The following is a 9,045-nucleotide window of genomic DNA, read 5'->3' on the forward strand; positions in this document are numbered from 1 at the left end:
TGGGATCATAAAGCATGCTTTATAAAGATCAATTCTATTGATGAGGAAAGGTCCTGTTTACTCAAGCTTACCAATTGGTCCCACCCAGGTAACTGCTCAACCTCTGATTTTCCAGCTTCCCTGTATATGTGACCAGACTAGAACTTGCAGTTCTTTAAAACATGAAGCTCAAAAAAGTAATTATAAAAAAAAGGAAGAAGAAAGAAAGAGATCAGAAACATAATGCCGGGCTTGGTTTGAGTCATAAATTCCACCACAGAGGCTGAAATAAGGACATTTTTCCCGAACCTCTGCAAAGATTCCAGTAGTCGAGAGGCCCTTTTGAACAAGAGGTTACATGGCTTGAGTTTCAAAGAAAAGAATGTTGAAAGAAATCTTCCAGATGAGAATGGCCTCCAGATGTGAACATGGCTCTTCCAGATGTGTGGACGGACGAATGGGGGTGGGGGGAATGGGGGAGTCAGATGCCTCATATGTCTGCAGAATGAAATGGAAAAATCTCTCTCAGCCACAGGGGAAAGTAGGACAAGAGGAAGAGAAATGGCGCCTGCTGGAGCGAGCTCTTTACTGAGGGGCTGGGCTGAAGGCTGAAGCAGACTAGCCTTAGTGGACTGCAGGCTGCTATGTTAAACACACAGGAGGCACAGAGGCCCCACCTCATAGAGATGTTGGAGAGTGCTTGTAGGAACTCACTGTTCTTAGACCTGAGCAGACCTGCTTCAGGCCTCTGGGAGGAGCCTCCCCGAGCAAAGCCGTCAGGCTGCAGAGCCAGCCAGGCAGGCTAAGAGAGACACAGCCAGGGGAGAAGGGAACAGAGCCCAGAATGCAGCAAGAGAAGGAGCCAGGAACCACACAGTCCTCTCTTTCTTCAGCTTCTGTTTCTGCAGCCATTCTCTCAAAGATCACTGAGTTTGTCCCTTTACAATGGCTACAAAGTCCCATGATCCTCAGTCGAGTAAATCACAAACTACACAAAAAGGAGGCCTGTGGCCAGCTCAACTTGGTTTGTTACAGTTTTGCAATGCTGAGCTGTTGTCCGGCTTCTGTATGCCTGCAATTAGCTGGTTTGCTTTCCCCTGCCAGGTTCTTCACCTATGCCAGATAATGGATCTAGGCTTTCATCTACCTGTGTGACCATCTTCCCATTTCTTCCATTTAGAGACCATCAAACAGTCCCTTTTTCCCCAACACCCTGAAAACTCCCTATTTTATTTATTTACGCGTTCACACACACATGTGCCTGTGTGTCTGTGTGTGTTTGTGTGTGTTTGTGTGTCCGTGTGGGTGTGTGTTGGGTGTCTGTTCTTCCTTTCCACCATATGATCTGGGGTTTGACCTCATGCCATCTGGCTTGTCCCACAATTACTTTTACATGATGAGCTACCCCACCAGCCCCTAACCCATAAATAGCCCTAGTTGACCTGGTTGTCACCATGTAGATCAGGCTGGACTCAGTCTCACAGAGACCTACCGATCTCTGCCTCCAAAGTGCTAAGATTAAAGGTGTGTGCTCCACAACCTGCACAATTAATACATCACACTAGTGCAACCAGAGACGGGGTTAACATTTTATTTCTCTATAAGGGTTTAAAAGATACATCCAAGCTAAACAAAACATTTAAGTTGTGGCTCATTTGCATCATTAAAAATGTATACATGGGATCCTGCCTACATATCGATCACACATACCATCTGGCATAGTTTTGTGTTTAATATGCTAATAGTAATATGTTTAATGCATGTAGTAGTTGTTTTGTTGAGGATGGAGAGGTGGCTCAGTAGTTAAGAGCACGTGTTGCTCTTTCAGAGGAATTAGGTACAATTCCCAGCACCCATGTGTTCTAGAACTCCAGGTCTAGGGGAATGTGATGTCTGATTTTGGCTTCCATGACCACATGCATGCATGTGGTATCCATCCATGCATGCAGGCAAAACACCCATATACATAAGATGTATTTAAAAATAAATACATCTGAAAAGAAAAGAAATAGTTGCTTTGCCAAAAAAGTTAGTTAGTTAGGTGACATCTCTTTTGCTGTTCAGAGACTAATTCTCCCTGAGATGTGTAGCACAACACCTTACTCAAGGCTCCTGAGCAGTCAAAAGGTAGACTTTCCATTCAGATGAGTTCCAACATTGAGATCACTGGAAGGGATGAGGTCAGGTCCAGTATGCATCCAGTCTCAGGTAGACCGATGTCACTGCTCTGAGGTTCAGGTATCAGGAAGTGTACTCTTGTCTTCATCAGTGTCATCATCAGCATCTCAGTGCCTGGATTCTTCCTGCCCCTTTGCTCTGATGTGACCGAGTCCTGAAGCTGTTGATTGCTTAAGCTTGATTCTACATACATCGTGATAGTCCAACAAGATATCAGTTCTCAATCATATAGGCTTGATTCTGTCCTGGCTTACTAGGAGAGTACTCTTAAAATTCTTATTATTTTAAAACTCAGTTGGAATTGATTCAAGGCAATTCAGGAACTTAATTCAGGAAATTAAGTTGAGTTAATTTTACAGATGTTCTTTGAAAAAAAAATGCACGTATTTGTCCTGATTTTTCAGCATGATCTTGGTGCATGATTCTGCATTTGCTGTGTATCATGACAAGGGTGTCCTTTGCTCTTATAATTTGGTTGTGAAAGATTCCACAAGACCTGTTACTACCTATAGACCACCTCATGTTCGAATACTGTGCTGTTGGCTCCTAAAGACTGCATTTAGATAGTGTCAGCTTATGAAGGCTGCATGTCTTCCACACCCACCCCCAGTCCTGAGGTAGGAGAGAGGAATTTTTGGTTGACCTTTTCCCCCTTGGGGAGCAGGGTTGTACAGCCAGATACAGTGCCTGTCTGAGAGTGAATCTCAGCCACATGCTCTGCAGTTGGCAATCCCCAACATTGGCTAAAGCTCAGCAAACCCGCCCTTGTCTTTGGAGTTCAAGCATATGATTTCATTTGGAATGCTCCTTCCTGGTCTCTGCTTCCCTCTTCAACTCCCTGTTGTACCCTTCGCTTGCTGCCTCGAAACCATTGGTGACTGCCACAAAAGTGACACTTCAGGAAGAAACTATGTAACCCACCAGTCGAACTCTTGCATGCCCTGACACCTCACCTCAAATGTTAGGCATCACATGACATCTACTACTGCTTGGGTCTGTGTGTGCCAAGTAACATACACACCATCACATTTATGGTTACCAACTACCTATCCGGCTGGGTAGTGCCATCCCCACTTTCAGATGAGAAAATGACTCAGGCTGAGTCCCTTGCCCATGAGCCTGCAGCAATCAAGTAAATGAAAGCTGGCCAATCTGAATCCAAGGATTCCCAAATCTGATTCAGCTGTGACACCAAGGACTTCTGAGATGCTCAAGCCAGACTATTTCAACTCTTTTATTAAGGGAAACAACAACACATACCTGCCATGGAGCTGGATGTACTTCAGGGAAAGGAAGGAGAACCACGCAGAAACATGGACGTCGCCCTTCCATACCAAAGGAAGCCTCCTGGTTGATTTTTGCCATTGCTCCGTGAACTTGAAACTACCCATTTAATTTGGTGGGTTGATTTAACTCTGTAGCACAATATGACCAAAGAGATGCCCTTCCTGGTTCATGACCCTGCTGTTGGAGAGGCAGACTCTCTACCTGGAAGCCTCTGAGTAAGAAAAGGAAGAGCTTGAGGAGTCGGGGGTGAGACAGAGCAGTGTGGAAACCGGATCAGCTGGTGGAGTTAGGGTAAGACACAGCCGTGACGGATCCCAGTCATCCTTTGATCAGACCACTGAGTGGATAGAACTTCATCCTGACAGAGAAGTATTTTCTGTGGGAAAAACAAATACAAGCTATTTCACCCCCAGTCTTTCGTGTGTCCACCTCTCCCCCAACCCATTGAATAGCTACCCGTCTGTGCTGCAAGCAGACCAGCCTACAGGTTGGTTAGAAATGTGCTCCGTTGTACATTTACACCTCATTATGACTCTTTCCCGCTCTCCAAAAGGGACAACTGAAGTCTTTGCTGTGCCTTAGGCACTCAGCAGACAGGTATTCTCTGTAGACAGACAGACACTCTCTGTAGACAGAAACTTTCTGTAGACAGACAGACAGACAGACAGGCAGGCAGACACTTTCTGTAGATAGACACTCCATGGACAGGCACTCTGTAGACAGACAGGCACTCTCTGCATACAGACACTTGCTGTAGACAGACAGGCATGCTGTAGACAGTCTGGAGGAAATCAAAGCAACATCTAGAAGCCCTCAAGTCATCAGTACAACTCTGACATGGAATTCAGGAGGAAGCACAGGGACTTTCCCCAGGGCATCAGGAACACCAGTGAGACAAAAGGAAAGGCCTTATATTCTGAGCCCTCAAAACACCTTTTCAGAGAAATACCTACTCGTTCTTTCCTCATCAAAGACAAACAGATGAGGACACACCTTTTTCTGTTCTCTTCTTTTGCCCTCCCACCCTTATTTAGGAAAAATGTGGTATCGAGAGGGAGGGCAACTTGTCTTATTCCTCCTCACTTGTATGCAGCGCTTGTTCAGGAAATATGACCAAGCATCTTGTCATCTTTATCATGTTCTATTAACTGTCTTACAGCTGACTCTACAGAGACCGTCATGCTTATGAAGATAAGATGGTACCTGTGTGCAGTCTCTCATCATGAGATTTCATGGCCAAGTCACCTTCTTCCTGATTCGCAGAGCTGGAAATAAAAACAAGGAGAGGCCATTGGTGAAAGAAGTCATTGGCAGAGCAAGCTGAATGCCCTGCTTCCTTCAGTGTTGGCCCGTGACCAAGCAACAGGCTCAAGTCATGAACCTGGGCTTCAGGTTGTATACAGGCAAACTGTGATGGACACAGAGAACCAGGCTGAAAACAGAGGTAGGTTGAGGTAGTCAAGTCTAGCTACTGTTGGATTAGTAGCAACTCGAAGATGTTACCTTCCTTCATCATTAACAATCACCCTTTGCATGTTAGATACAGCACTTGACATCCAGAGCAAATACAATCCACAGGACATTCTAACACATTGAATGCAGGAAAAAAATGTAGGGCAGGAATAATTGTGAACCCTGCATAAGCATCAAGTCACTGAAGACCAATGTAGGGAATCAGTGCCAAAATGACACAGGAAAGAGGATGATGGGAAATCTGCAGGACAGGCAGTGTCATGGGTTATGAAGGACAATGCATTTCTCTAAAAAAAATTGGCAAGAAGGAAGTGGTAAGCAAGGCAGTGAGGGGCACCGTGCATGGCAGTGAGGGGCACCTTGCATGCAGTGAGGGGCACTGTGCATGCAGTGAGGGGCACCATGGCTCTCAACAGTAGAAAGGGGAGGTGGATGCATATATCCTGGTGGCAGTCAGGAAGCAGGGCACGGCCAGAACCCAGGCAACTAGGTCTCTTACCTTCCGACATGCCCCTACCTTACCACTGGGCCTCATGTTCAAAGGTTTCCAGAGCTCCAGGCATATGGGTTTAATTGCATTAGCCCGTAGGGGGCATCGCACATTCCTGTCACAGCAGTTAGATGGAAAAGATTGGTTCAGAGTCAAGGAAAGCCACATAGAAATACTAATACAGCACAATGGGGCAGCAGTCTTGTGGTGAGTGAAGAACTCGATAAGGAAGGGACCTGAAGGCCGGGGAGATAGTTCGGTTGACAAACTGCTTGCTTTGCAAGCACAGGGATATATGCTGGATCCCCAAAACCCACGTAAACAGGTCAGGACATGATGCACATTTGTGACCAGTTCTGGGGAGGGAAAGGTAAGAGCCCCAAGGCTTACTGAGTAACTATCGTAGCCTACTTAGTTCTAGGCCACGACTTTGTGTAAAAACCAAAACAAACAAAGCAAAAATATCAACCAGCCAAGCAAACCACCCAGGTAAGTGGTACCTGAGAGACGACCCTGAGTTTGCCATGTGGCTTCTACATGTATGTTTACAGATGGACTATAACCTGAGCCTTTGGGTCATGCAGCACTGTCACAGGTGTGAAGAGGGTTGAAGGATGCGGAGTGAGACAGTAAAGAGACACAGACAGATGCAGAACCAGATGTGAAAAGGCCTCTGAAGCCTGTTGGTCTCAGGAACTGCTTGTGGCATGAATTAGCACAGAGGCTAAGCAAAACCAAACCAACTCAGAGAGCAGGGGGAGGCAGCAAGACAGAACTGATAACTGAGCATTGAGAACCTTAAAAAAAGCGAGCAACCGCGGATGCCTTTTTGGTGCCTGGAACAACAGACTCCCACCCAGGAGGCAAGGAAACATACTAATTCCCTGAGCTCAGTCAAGAAATAACCGTGGAGGCTGCGTGGTGGCACACGCCTTTAATCCCAGGACTTGGGAGGCAGAGGCAGGTAGATCTCTTGAGTATGAAGCCAGCCTGGGCTACATAGTGAGTTCCAAACCTAACAAGCTAAATAGTGAGACCCTGTCTAAAAAAAAAAAAAGATATAACACGAGTTTGGAGGAGTGAGATTTAATGAACTTCTGTTATTTTTCCTGGGGGTGGGGCATTTGAGTCAGAGTACTTAGTTCAGTACCCTCATTTTTATCACTCAGAAAACCAAGGCCCAGAGAGGACAGCAAGGTTGTATCCCACAGACATCCACATGGGCCAGTGAAGTTCTGGTAGGCCTATACTATATTTAGAAAACAGCAAATATAGTTGATGTCTTAGGCACAGAAATTCCTTCAGCGTAGGATGAGTGGAAACAGAACCCTGAGGTTTGACTTTTGGCCTCTGCATTCTGATTTCAAAATCCTGACTTTGTTAACCTCAGTCCCCACAGACCTTGCTGGACAATGAACTATAGAGCAATAGGGCCATCCAAAGCTAAAAGAGTCCCAAGAAAGCCACCTCATTCCAGAAAGTTGGAAACCACTGTAGGCGAAGAATAAGCGGGAACCTGCAACAACCCCCAGCTCCAAGATCTGGGAAGACTCCTGCTAGCTGGAGCCTCTGGCCCCTTTCCAGGATGTCCCACTCTGGTCTTGGCTATCTGACTTTTGCCCAGATTCGCATCCTCTTTGGACCCTGTGATTATCCGAAATGCTTCATCCAGCACCACGTGTCTGTGCCACAGTTTGTCCCAATAAATTAAGAACAAATTGAGACTCTCGCATGGACCGTGAATGCATTCCATTTAGCTTCGTTTGAAATACATCTTTGGAGTTGTGCTCCACAAATCTGTCTGACACAATAAATATGTATGAAGCCCCAGTGGCCTCCTACACCCTGGGAGCGTCCAGCTCTGGGATGGATAACAGACAGGGAGAATTTTAAGTACATCCTGTTCCACCAAGGCTCAATTCTCTCCCATTTCCTTTTCCTTACTTTATTCCCCGAGGCTTGGCATTCTCCTCCCAATCCAGCAGAAAGATAATTGCTTGGAGGGCTGAGGCGGGCAGAGTTGATTTCTCCTTTTCCTTTCCTAGTAGTGTTGCAAAACCTTTATTTAGACTGTACAGGAATGACAGCCTCCCTCAATGCACAAACACAGCTATGCTTCAGCAAACAGGAAACCATCCCAGGGCTGTGGGCTCCTGAGCCAGGAAATGGGTCTCTGCTGCCCTGGCTACCTTCCCCACAGGTCCTTCCTGGACATTCAAGACAGTTAAAAATAGTAACCACGGCAACCAGAAGGAAAGATGAGATGACTTATTGTCTAGCCACAGATTTGGGTGGTTGTAGAGGGCGCTAAATCTCTGGTCTCAGTACGGTAAGAATTCTTTCGGGATTAAGGCTGGTCCCTTTAGTAAAATTTCAACCCCAAGTATCTCCAAGAAACCAGCTTATGCCAGGTAGGAGGTAAATTAAGCAGGGCTGTCGAGCCATCCATGTACACACATGGGCATGCATATGTGAACACTATAGCTAAGATGAAACCCCAGACCTCCCATGGGTGTGGCCTCTGGGCAGAGCAGGAGGATCATGGGACCTAAAGAATAAAAAGAAAAAACAACTTTTATCATGAAGTGTTCCTCTCTATAGGAATATTAACCCCCCAAAGTAGAGGTCAATTCACAATGATGAGAAGACTTGAATCCTCAACTTGTGGTCCTGGTCCTCAGTTTTGTCAAATCTGCTACTACATCAGGTAAGTGGACATTAAGATAACTTGCATGCACAAGGAATACAGCTTCAAAAAGTCGTCAAGATACAGAAGCTTATTGGGTAAAGCACTTGCTGCACACACATGAGGACCTGAGTTTGAACCCCTGTCAAGCCAGAACCCACATAAAGTCAGGCATGGTCACACACACGACTGCAACACCCAGGCTCCTGTGAGAACAGAGCAAACAGAAGAGCTGTGAGCCCGCAGGCCAGCCAGCCTGCCATGCATACATGCAGGAGTAAGGTGAGGACTGGCACCTAAGGTTGTCCTTGAGCTCCACTTGTGCACCGTGGCACACAGTGTCTGCACTCACACATGAGAATGCACACACACGCACACACACACACACACACACAACTCACACACGCACACATGTGTACACACACATGCGCGCGTGCACACACACACACAGAGAAAACAAGAAAGTACTACAATGGGTGTTCAGGATAGAAATGTTCTTTTTGAGAAGGTGGCATGAATAAAAACGTAAAAGACACAAATAAAATTGTCCCTCAGTGTCCCAGGAAAACTGATTTCAGGATGCCCCATTTGGGCATCAAACTCTGGGGACAATCAAGTCCCTTATAGGAAGTGACACAGTATTACCTATAACCTATGCACTTCCTCCATATACTCTATTTATTTATTTACTGTTTGGTGTCTGCTTGTCCGTTGTGTTTTCTGAGAAAAGGTCTCACAATGTAACTCTGTTTGCCCTGGAACTCTCCATGTATACCAAACTGTCTTCAAACTCACAGAAATCCTCCTGCCTCTGCCTCTGAGTGGAGTTCTGGGAACAAAGGCATGTGTCCTACTTCCATTCTCCTTCTCCTTCTCCTTCTCCTTCTCCTTCTCCTTCTCCTTCTCCTTCTCCTTCTCCTTCTCCTTCTCCTTCTCCTTCTCCTTCTCCTTC

The sequence above is a fragment of the Mus caroli genome, chromosome 6 (assembly GCF_900094665.2).
Source record: "Mus caroli chromosome 6, CAROLI_EIJ_v1.1, whole genome shotgun sequence".
Lineage (NCBI taxonomy): Eukaryota > Metazoa > Chordata > Mammalia > Rodentia > Muridae > Mus > Mus caroli.